At 42.2% G+C, this 10,733-nt stretch overlaps 2 pseudogenes; one reads left to right on the plus strand and one right to left on the minus strand.

Annotated features, from left to right (window-relative positions):
* Window positions 1-1,487: 1,487 nt before the first annotated feature.
* On the plus strand, window positions 1,488-1,605 carry LOC124778485 (annotated as a pseudogene).
* A 7,809-nt stretch (window positions 1,606-9,414) lies between these two features.
* LOC124778267 lies at window positions 9,415-9,532 on the minus strand (annotated as a pseudogene).
* Window positions 9,533-10,733: the final 1,201 nt, after the last annotated feature.

The following is a 10,733-nucleotide window of genomic DNA, read 5'->3' on the forward strand; positions in this document are numbered from 1 at the left end:
TGGAACTGAGGAATGTGTAAATTAATATCAAAAGTTAATGCCGATGTTTACTCTTTAGTGAAAAATCTTCGAGAAGATGCAAAGTAACATGGACACCAGTTTGACCCACTAATTTTAAACTTTGATGGGAAAAGAAGAAAAAAGTCAGCAATAAAGACTGCCGAAACGTTTGAAAAGTATTTAAAGAAACTTCGAACTGATGGAAAATTAAAATCATGTCTAACTTGAGTGGCCTACAATCAGAAGCTGCAAGACGACTAAAATGTCAGAATCTTTGAATAATTTTAAATATTAAAAAGTAGTTTAATACAATCAGTGGCAATCTTGCGGATATTATAAATACTGTAAGTAAACTTAATGGGGCACGTAAAGAGATTATCTTGTCATTGTGTTCCCTGGGAACGAGTCAAAGTGGGTTAAATGTCTTTTGAAATTTGTAAAATATTCTCTAGTGAAGACTGCTAAGACTACCTCAAAGGCCAAGGCTTTGCTAAGGAATAATCGAAGAATCCGCCTTCAGAGGTTTTTAGAACCAGAATCTTTATGGACGGACACCGAATACAGAATCGTTGCTGGGGTAATGCAGGCAAATGACAAGCAGGTAAATCCGTATTTCTCCCTCCGTTAGAAGATGAGCAAACCAGCATGAAACTGGTAAAGACAAAATAAATTATTTTAAAGGAGTGATTGGTCGCAGTTTTTCAGCCTTAAAACATATGTTAAAACTATTTGCTAGTAACAAATAAGTATAGCAGGCCTGTTGAGGGTGCAGCTAGACAAGCAAGAGCGCTCAGCCAAACTCGTCGCCTGGGTTGCGAGCGCTCGCTGTAAAATGGAACAGTCAGAAGTCGTTACGTAGCGCAACACGGCCGACTGGTAGCGCAGGAGAAGCACAACCAATATTCTGCCTTCAGAGGAATGACCATAATTAGGTTCGACGCAGCCTTACATACGAACATACAGTTTATACGGCACAGTGCTTAAGGGGAGGCTCCACTCAAAAAATTAACTTCTCTTGTACTCAGTTTTTGGTACTCACACCACAATTTTCACATGCCCAATTTTCTAGATGCATTCACAAGACATAGTCCAATGGTTCTGTGCATTGAGTTTATGAGAAATATTAATAATTTGTTTTTAGTGTTAGTTTCAAATTTCAGCATTAAATTTCTTTAATTACCGATTTATAAATGTGATGACAGAATAAACAAATTACATTTTCGATAATAGTAACGCACAGAAGTAAATACATGAAGACTACTTCCTTCAAAAATTTCACTCAGGTTGGTAATATTTACGATAAAGTTGGGACTCAGATTAGAAAAACAAGCTTATATTAAAATGGATTTTAATATTTTATCAGAAAATGAATGTTTCTACAAGGCACATAGTCACATACCAATTAAAATTCGGGGTATCGTTTTTCAAGAATTTCCTGAATAAAAGTCTACTCACAGTCTTCTTGAGGATGTGCAGTGGCAGAGATAGCCAACGGCCTTGCCGCAGTGGTAACGCCGGTTCCCGTCAGATCACCGACGTTAAGCGCTGTTGGGCTTGGCTAGCACTCGGATGGGTCACCGTCCGGTCTACCAAGTGCTGTTGGCTAGCGGGGTGCACTCAGCCCTTGTGAGGCCAATATAGGTGCTACTTGATTGAGAAGTAGCGGCTCCGGTTACGAAAACGGACAACGGTCGGGAGAGCGGTGTGCTGACCACATGCCCCTCTATATCCGCATCCAATGACGCCTATAGGCTGAGGCTGACTCAGCGGTTGGTCAGTACCTTAGGGTCTTCCGAGGCCAGTTCGGACAGAGGTTAGTTTAGTTTTAGTGGTAGAGATATCTGATTGTAAGTCAATGACTGTTTACTTGTAGGTTGTTGATTGTACTGAACAGGACTTCAGTGTATTACCCAAATTTATATTTACACAGTCAACAAGCAAAGTAATTGATTTCCAGCGACTGGTTCCCAATTGTACCCTTCTGTTTTCTTGAAACTCTTGCAACTTGTTTTTCCCAGTTTGATATGCCAAGGTCAGGGTAAAGACGGTTCTGTTCCACGATGACAGAAATCAGAAATTATCTTTGGCATCTTTCGGTATGCCGTGGCCCCTTACGTAGTCAGTATTTCAAATTTCTTGTAATTCGAATAGAACCACACCGTTTTAAGATGTAAGAGGAAACACTTCAAAGTGTGAAATAGCCATTAAATTTCTTTTTGAAGAAACTGAAGTTTTTGAGCGGAATGTCCCCTTAAAATGGTGAGTAGCAGTTCTTAAAGAGATGGAAAGTAGAATGGTGGTCGGGTTAGGAACTTCAAAGTGGTCAGACACATCAACATTTATGTATCAGTGCAGGATGCCTAGTCTATATGTTTATTGTAGGCGATGGTGTCTTGAAACACTTAGAGTTCTATTTACGTGCTGCTGGTAAACCTTTCTGGTTATAAGGTCGTAGTCCACGAAACTCTTCTGTTCCTAACGTTTCGTATAGAACTGCGCTGAACATCTTGAGAGGCGTTGCTCCTACGTTCAGTTTTGCCTCTGAAGACGTCCAACGCACTTCTGGACAAAACATTAGGAACAGAAGAGTTTCGTAGACTACTACCTTATACCTCGAAAGTTTTACCAGCTGCAGTGTCATCCGGTGAGGGAAGCCTTCGTTGTATTAATGTGCTTCAAAACTTTGAACTCAACGAAAAAAGTCAGTTTGCAACAGCATTTCAACAGATTTCATGCAAAAGATTATGGGTACTTGGAAGGTGTACAGCGAGAAGTCTAAGTGCAGAAATCAAAAAAGAAAAAAAAAGAAACTCCGCTTTTAAGCAATATGACTGAAGAAAGTATTCATCATATGGGAGCACAGAAATAAAGGTATCAGTCATTTTCTCAACATTTTCACAATGAAAATAAGAAATACCCCTTCCTGACGGCTGTGGCTCTGGGAACATGAAAATCTGTATCCATCTTACGACCTAAGTTTCCACGTGAAAAAATCTTTCATTCTCCTAATGGCTATCGCTATTTTCCACGTCAAATCCATACCTCCCCTTACGACAGGACATAGTCATTTTCTCTGAATTTGTCGGAACATTGACCACAGTACACGTACTTTATAAGCTCGCTGACCACAGCGAGTTTATCACGCATCCCTTACTAAGTAGAATACTTGGCCAATGACTCAATGTTAGCGATACCAAACATACTGAGCGAAAATCAGCGATGGATGGATATGCCTCTTAGAAAAAGAGATGTAATCGTCTAACAAGCGACCAGATGTTAAAAACATGATCGCAACTGCTCTGTTACTGCCGCCCTGCAGTCTTGGTTCTACAGGGACACACAAGTATCGCTAACAATATCAAATTTAAAAGCTAACAAGCTTTATAAATCGAGGTATGGTATTGCTTCCAAATGAAGTTGTCTTCCACACAAATATCGCGACAATGAATATAACGGTGATCACGAGGTGTGTATTAACAGACTGAAAGTGCGGGTGCACGTCGCCATTGGTATAAGCTCGTAATAAAATCTGCGAATTTAGAAAGTGATTTGGCTAAAAAAACATGGTATTAAGTCGGTATTTGCAACTCCCTCATGCCGCCGCTAGAGATTTCTGATGTTAGCAATCAGTGTTCGTAACGCATTCTATCCCACTGCCACGTCACAGGTTCTACGATATATGCACTGTGTTATAGGTGAGGGAGGATGATGGTTGACTGAGAATGATCACATACAGTAGATGGTGTGCTACGCAACGAAATACTTAAAAAAAATGAGATGCTTGACTGAGGTCATAAGAAATGTACAAAATCCTATGATCAATACACTGGTTTTTCATATCTACAGTGATACTGGTAGAAATGCCGTCTGTCATTTAGAATTAAGTCTTTCCACTCAATCACATACCTGTGTTTAATCCTATGGAGAGGTCTTTTAGCCGCGCGGGATTAGCCGAGCGGTCTCATGCGCTGCAGTCATGGACTGTGCGGCTGGTCCCAGCGGAGGTTCGAGTCCTCACTCTGGCATGGGTGTGTGTGTTTGTCCTTAAGATAATTTAGGTTAAGTAGTGTGTAAGCTTAGGGACTGATGACCTTATCAGTTAAGTCCCATAAGATTTCACACACATTTGAACATTTGAGAGGTCTTTTAATGATTACAGCCAGTGGTTTGTTATATTCGTGGTACTCTCATATCTCTAAATGAGTCACCCTTTTCGAGCCCATCTGCTACAGTAAAATTCCATAGTGGTTTTAGACAGCCCCTATGCATTTTGTAACTACTCCTCAGTCTCTGCCCCGCCCTCTCTGCAGCTTTGTCCATGTGATCGTCCCATTTTAAGTCGAAACTGAGCAGAAGTTGGACAACACTATATTTAAGGTCTTCTGCAACATATGGAGAAACAGGGTGAGCTGCATTAATGCAACAGGATCGTCTCTTTTGGCCACCCAGTGGAAATGAGAGCATGTTGTCATAGCTCCACCAATTGTGTACGATGTGTAAGGCCAATGCCAACACATCGCCAGAAACATATTCAATTGGATGTAGCAACTTCTGAAGCAGCTCACGCTCAAATACCTAAGAAGGCTATGGTGTTTCCCACAGAAGCGTGTATTTACATTGCAAATTGTTAAATATTCTTGCTTCATCTGCAAAGCTCTCTCTCTCTCTCTCTCTCTCTCTCTTTGTGCTGTGGTACATTTAGTTCCACTGACATATTCAAGTTATGTATGTGATAGTATTCTGAACATTGCTTAAACATCAGATATAATAACTCCTGAAGCGGTTCATGTTCAATGACATAGTGTATCTGAGTGCTGGGGATGGGAAGGAGGAAGCTTGCAGGTATTTCCAATGCAGCAGAAAGGACTTAGAGTGTGGCAGCTCATGTGGCTACCGCGTTGTGCTGCCATGAGTCCAGTGGGTAGCCTCTCTTCCAGTGGATGCAGAGATGTTGGGGTGACGGGGTGACTGTCTTGCCCCTTGTGTTTCGGCAGACTGGTGGACTTTTATCGAATGCTCTACATTCACAGCACACACATTTATCAGCATCAGTTGCAAAATGTAGCTTAGCCCCATCTTGCTGGATCTTCATTATCACTGACGAAGCATATTTGTCTTCTTCATATGTTCACCAAATATCATTCCTTTCTGAGCATCATGCAGGACACAGTCCTCAGCTACATAACTGCACCTAATATATCCGTTAAACTCCTCCTTCTCCAACACAGACATCTCATACACTGAACACATAGTACACTCAGTAAACAATTACGCCCATCCTTCCAGTCCAGCAGCCCATTGCAGACTGAATCCTTTTACCACCAATTTCCAGATGGGGGGAGGGGAGAAGGGAAGGGGTGTGGAGGGGGAAGGGGAGGGGGTGGCACTAGGTTGTGAAGGTAGCCCAACTGACCTATTTTCAGGCCAAAATTTGAAATTCCCGCCATGACGGTTCTGCGATGTTGCCACATCTATGGCCGCCATCGTGGATCCACCATCTTGAATAAATCTGGCATCAATACAGAGTGGGAAGATGCTGCTGTTACCCTACTACTCATGAACCATTTTCCCCCTTCTCATCTGACTCACGTTTGTGCTCCTTCTTCACTGACCTCGCCAGAGATGTGACATTCAACCCTAATCTTTCTTAATTTTGGTAAACCACCTCCATACCTGAGTGGTCAGCGTGGCAGACTGCCATACCAGGCGCCTGCGTTCGATTCCCGTCCAAGTCGGAGATTTGCTCTGCTCGGAGACTGGGTGTTGTGTTGTCTTCATCTTCATTTCAAATTCGTCAACACATAAGTTGCCAAAGTGATGTCAACTAGAAAGATTTGCACCGTGCGATCAGTCTACCTGACAGGAGACCCTAGCCACTAGCACATTTCATTTTCTTTTGATTAACACTCTTCTTGGGTAGTTGTCTTAGTGCGTTATATGACCTCAAGCAGAGACATTACTTTATAAAGCCGGTGGGCTCACTGTAATTTCAAGACAAACGACCTCCGTAAATAAAAAAGTACTCCTGTCGTTACCATATGAATTACGAGTGATTTCATTTCATTGAGCTATTGATACACGAAAGGCTGACTTACAACGCTGAGAGTGCCTTTTCTGATGCAAAAACTTAATTATGAACTCGTTGCTACATTCATTACAGAAATAGATCTTTTTCACCGCAATTCACTGTGCTTTGCTTTTACAACCGCATGCAAAATCTATGCTATAAAGCTGTATTCAACAATTTGATCTTGCATGCCAGCCGTTTTGTACTGCTTTCTAGATACATATCATGTATCACACAGTACATTTCTCATGTTATATATAGTCTTATTCATCTAGCTCAGACAACTCTGAACATTTTTTTCTGCAAGCATGATTCCTAACGATCGTCATGTTTCACCTTGAGTTAATTTTCTGCAGAACGAGTAAGTGTGTACTGGGAGTTGAGACACTGAGTGCTGAGTCACGACAAGTTTGTTCATTGTATAATAAGTGTCGACGGAAGTTACATAATGGCAGAAAGATGTGTGTCATTGTCATAGCCTTCCAAAGCGTCTTTTCCGGTTCAAAACTGGCATTACATTGTTTCCCCAGTATATGTGAAAACAATAATTTTTCGCTTGTAATTACATATATTCAGAACAAAATAACATTAGTGATCTGAAAAATGCACGAAAAATAGAGAGGGAATGTTCTGGATGTAGAGACCTTGCAGAGAACACTATTAGGTCTGTAACCAACATGAATAGGTAAGTCAACACCTCCCGATATACAGCAAAGCTACACGCGTCATATAAAGTGACAATAGCTTTTTCGAGAGTCAACGCATTACAACAGACATTAACTCACAGCCTAAGGAATTAATTAGATCAGTTTTTTTTTCGGATTCAGGAGCAGACAAAATTATATATAAAGTGCGTTCAAGCTACTACAACAGACGGACTGTCAGATGTTCACACACGAAATATTTTGAAGAGTTTGCAAACTGCATAGTAAAAGCTCTCGTTCATACGGATAGACGAAGGTATTAAGATATTCTGACAGTTTTATTACACGTATGTACTCTATCCATTTAAGTAACTAAAAATTTGTGTGCAGCACAAGAAACTCAGAGCATTATCGCAACACAATGAAAAACATGGGTGTAAGTCCACTGCTTGAAATGTTTTTCTTCTACCCAAAAATCAAAAGTATAACAAAAGAAATTTGTGTAAAAGCATTATATCTAAGCAAGAGCTTCATTTAAATACATAAATTTAGATTTTATACTGAAACAGTTTCAACGGTGCCCGTTGCTTAGAAATGGAACATCTTCATCTCGTGGTTGCGACGAACTTTCAATAGTGTGATATGTGAGTGTGAATTTCTGATCGCAAAACGAATAACATGATCCGTAAGTAGACCTAAAATGTGTGAGAATTCACTTTCAAATAAAGTAACGATTTTAAAATTTCCAGTTTTCCTTGTGTTACAATGCAGATTACATATAAATGCAGACCAAACAGTACTTCAGCTTCAGAATGGAGGAAATTACTTAAATGTGTTGTGATTTGATCAAAAAAGCTACAGGTGCAGGATTTCTTTCTTTCTGATCTATAATTGTAAACATGCTATTTGTGCAAAATGAATTATTTTATGATTGTAACTATGCAGTAAATCCAACATATTCATTTCATGTTGGAGTTGTTTCGTTCCATTTAATAGAAAATCTGTCATTATTTAACCTAGTTTCTCGTCTATTCTCTAAAAGCCACTGTATGATAGGTCGCGGAGGGACTTCCAATAGCACTATCATTTCTATTCAGTTCCGCACGCAAATAGTGAGGGATTGAACACCGTCGGTAAGCCACTGCATGAGTTCAAATTTGGCCGATTTTGCTGTTACGGCCACTACGGGAGATATGTGTGGGAGAAGTCCCATATTGCCTGACTCTTTTTGGAATACATGCTCTCGAAATTTCAACAAAAAACTCTCAATTGATGCATAAAGCCTTTCTTGCACTGGGCTTGACGTAATACTATCGTTCTTACTAAATCAGTCCTTGACGAAATGCGCCGCTTGTGTTTGGTCGTTCTCCACCGCCTCCATTACCTCTACCTGGCAGAGCACTGCACGCAGACTGACGAACCACACTCAAGGATCGGTGTGTTTTCACTTCTTCCGTGAATGAATTACATTCTCTTATGGTTCTTCCAGCGAATCTCAGATCAGCATTTACTTTAATATGGTCGGTCAGTTTCAGGCTACTATGCAGGGCTACTGCTACATATATACTGCCGGTCACAGTCCGCCTGCTTAGCTGGGTGGTAACGTGCTCGCCTCCCATGCAAGCGGGCCGGGTTGGAGATTTTCTCCGCTCGGGGACTGGGTGTTGTGCTGTCCTCATCATCATTTCATCCACATCACCGATGCGCAAGTCGCCCAATTTGGCGTCGAATGAAATAAGACATGCAATTGGGGGCCGAACTTTCCTGAATAGGGGCCTCCCGGCCAACGATGCCATACGCCCATTTCATTTTTTACTGCCGGTCACAAAAAAGTGGAGCACTCGAAAAGGGAGGAGAAAACGAAATGAAATCTCACGGACTGAGAGGTGTGTGATGTTATTTCTGTGATTACAAAATCGAGTCAGTTTTACAAAGAACATGTCAGTGTGAGCCCGCTTATAATATGACTTTTCACGCCCTTTGAGCTAGATGCATTCACTGATTTAATTGGGAAAGTTGGCGTGGTCTTTAATATCTTGGATACTGGTACTGGGGTGAACTGAAGTCCGAGCTGGTACCACAAACGTTCTGTCGGCGACAGATCTGGGAGGACCTCAGCATCATGCAGACTGTTCATGGAGATGTGGACGGGCATTGACCTGTTGAATACTACCACCATGGTACGGTCACATGAGATGTAACACATGAGGACGCAGGATATCTGTGTCGTACCGTTGTACTGTCAGAACTCCCTCAGTCACTGTCAGCCTTGACTTGAACTTATAATGGATGGTGCCACACACCATGACACCATGACTAACACCGCTACGCCTCTCCAAAATACTGAAAGAATCGGACATCTCCCGAGAGGGCTGCCATACTCGCCGACGATGGTCATCCATGTAATGCAGAACCGTGGCTCATCGCTGAACACTATGCGACATCATTCATCAGCAGTCCGTATTTCCCTGTCAGAAGACCACTCCAATCGCAACCATGTTTGTTGTGGTGCCTTCTCACACGTTCCCAAATGTAAACTAAACTCTGCCCGAACAGGCCATGAAGGCCCAAGGGTACCGACCGGCCGCCGTGTCACCCTCAACTCCGCTCTCCCGGCCGTATGTCAGTTTACGAGACCGGAGCCGCTACTTCTCAATCAAGTAGCTTCTCAGTTTTCCTCACAAGGGCTGAGTGCACCCCGCTTGCCAACAGTACTCGGCACACCGGATGGTCACCCATCCAAATGCTAGCCCAGCCCCATAGCGCTTAACTTCGGTGATCTGACTGGAACCAGTGCCACCACTGCGGTACAGCCGTTGGCTCACTCTTTCCCAAGTAGTTCAAAATCGCATTAGAATGCCTTATAAACCTGGATATTGCACGATACGATCAGCAGGTCATTTGAGGACCCACAGTAAGGCCCCTTTCCAACTACACAGTCGCCAGTAACGCTACCTCATACGAGCACACAGCACCTCCGTATCCTTCACAACCACTGCTCGATATCTAACACCGTCCACGGCCCTTATATGCACTAACAGATCTGGTAACGACACTAGAACACTAGATACGAACAGTGCTGATGCACACCGTTGCTGTTCTACTAGTCACACACTTTTGCAACTCCAATCGTTTACAAACACATCGAGGGTGTGCGCACAATGTGTCCCAGTTCCGTTAGGATTGTGACTATAAAATATAAAAACCGTGTATTATGTTCACAAAATCCCTTTATTTATTCTAAATAGCCTCTCCATGAATCAATACACAGCGAAAATCTTTTTAAAAGTGTTTTGAAACAGACAGTGTAGCTCTCTTTTGAAACTGCATTTAGTACGGCAGAACGGTTTTATTAGATGTCCTCAACTGCTTCGTAACTGTGTCATTTATTGCCAACTTCAATCCGGGAAACAACTAGAAGTTGGCTGAGACCAAACCTGGCGAACAAGGCGGGTGATCGAGGACTGTGATCCATTTACTGGCCAAAAACTTGTAGTCTTCACTTTGTGGGATGAGTCAGTGCCATGAAGGAGAGACCATGAACCTGCCTGTAGGTATTCACGTCGAATTCAATGAATTCTCGCTCACAAACGACGAGGGACTCAAAAAACTTATTGTTGTATAATTGCTCCACCACCGTTTTCCGACAATTGTCGGACTCATACTGTTACTTCCGCGGTCATGAGACCTACTGTAGTGAAGCTAGTACTGTACCCTCCTACACGGTTGTTACTACAATTACGAGGATCATAACTCCGCAGCTGGTCACGAGATAGAATTACAGTTCGGAATTTCACACTACCATCCTAACGGAAATTGAACACACTGTGTATATGTAAGTACTTGCATTGACCTCTGACCATGTCTTCTGGATGCTTCACTTTTTTCGTTAGGTAGAATACATTTCAGCTGTACCGGTTTCCAGCGATTTACTACAGGTAGTCGAGCAGTAACTGGTCCAACCACGTATGCGTGCGCAGTACGTTGCATTTGTTTACGTTGAGTCTCAATTGTCAGGCGAC

This window comes from Schistocerca piceifrons, chromosome 2 (assembly GCF_021461385.2).
Source record: "Schistocerca piceifrons isolate TAMUIC-IGC-003096 chromosome 2, iqSchPice1.1, whole genome shotgun sequence".
Lineage (NCBI taxonomy): Eukaryota > Metazoa > Arthropoda > Insecta > Orthoptera > Acrididae > Schistocerca > Schistocerca piceifrons.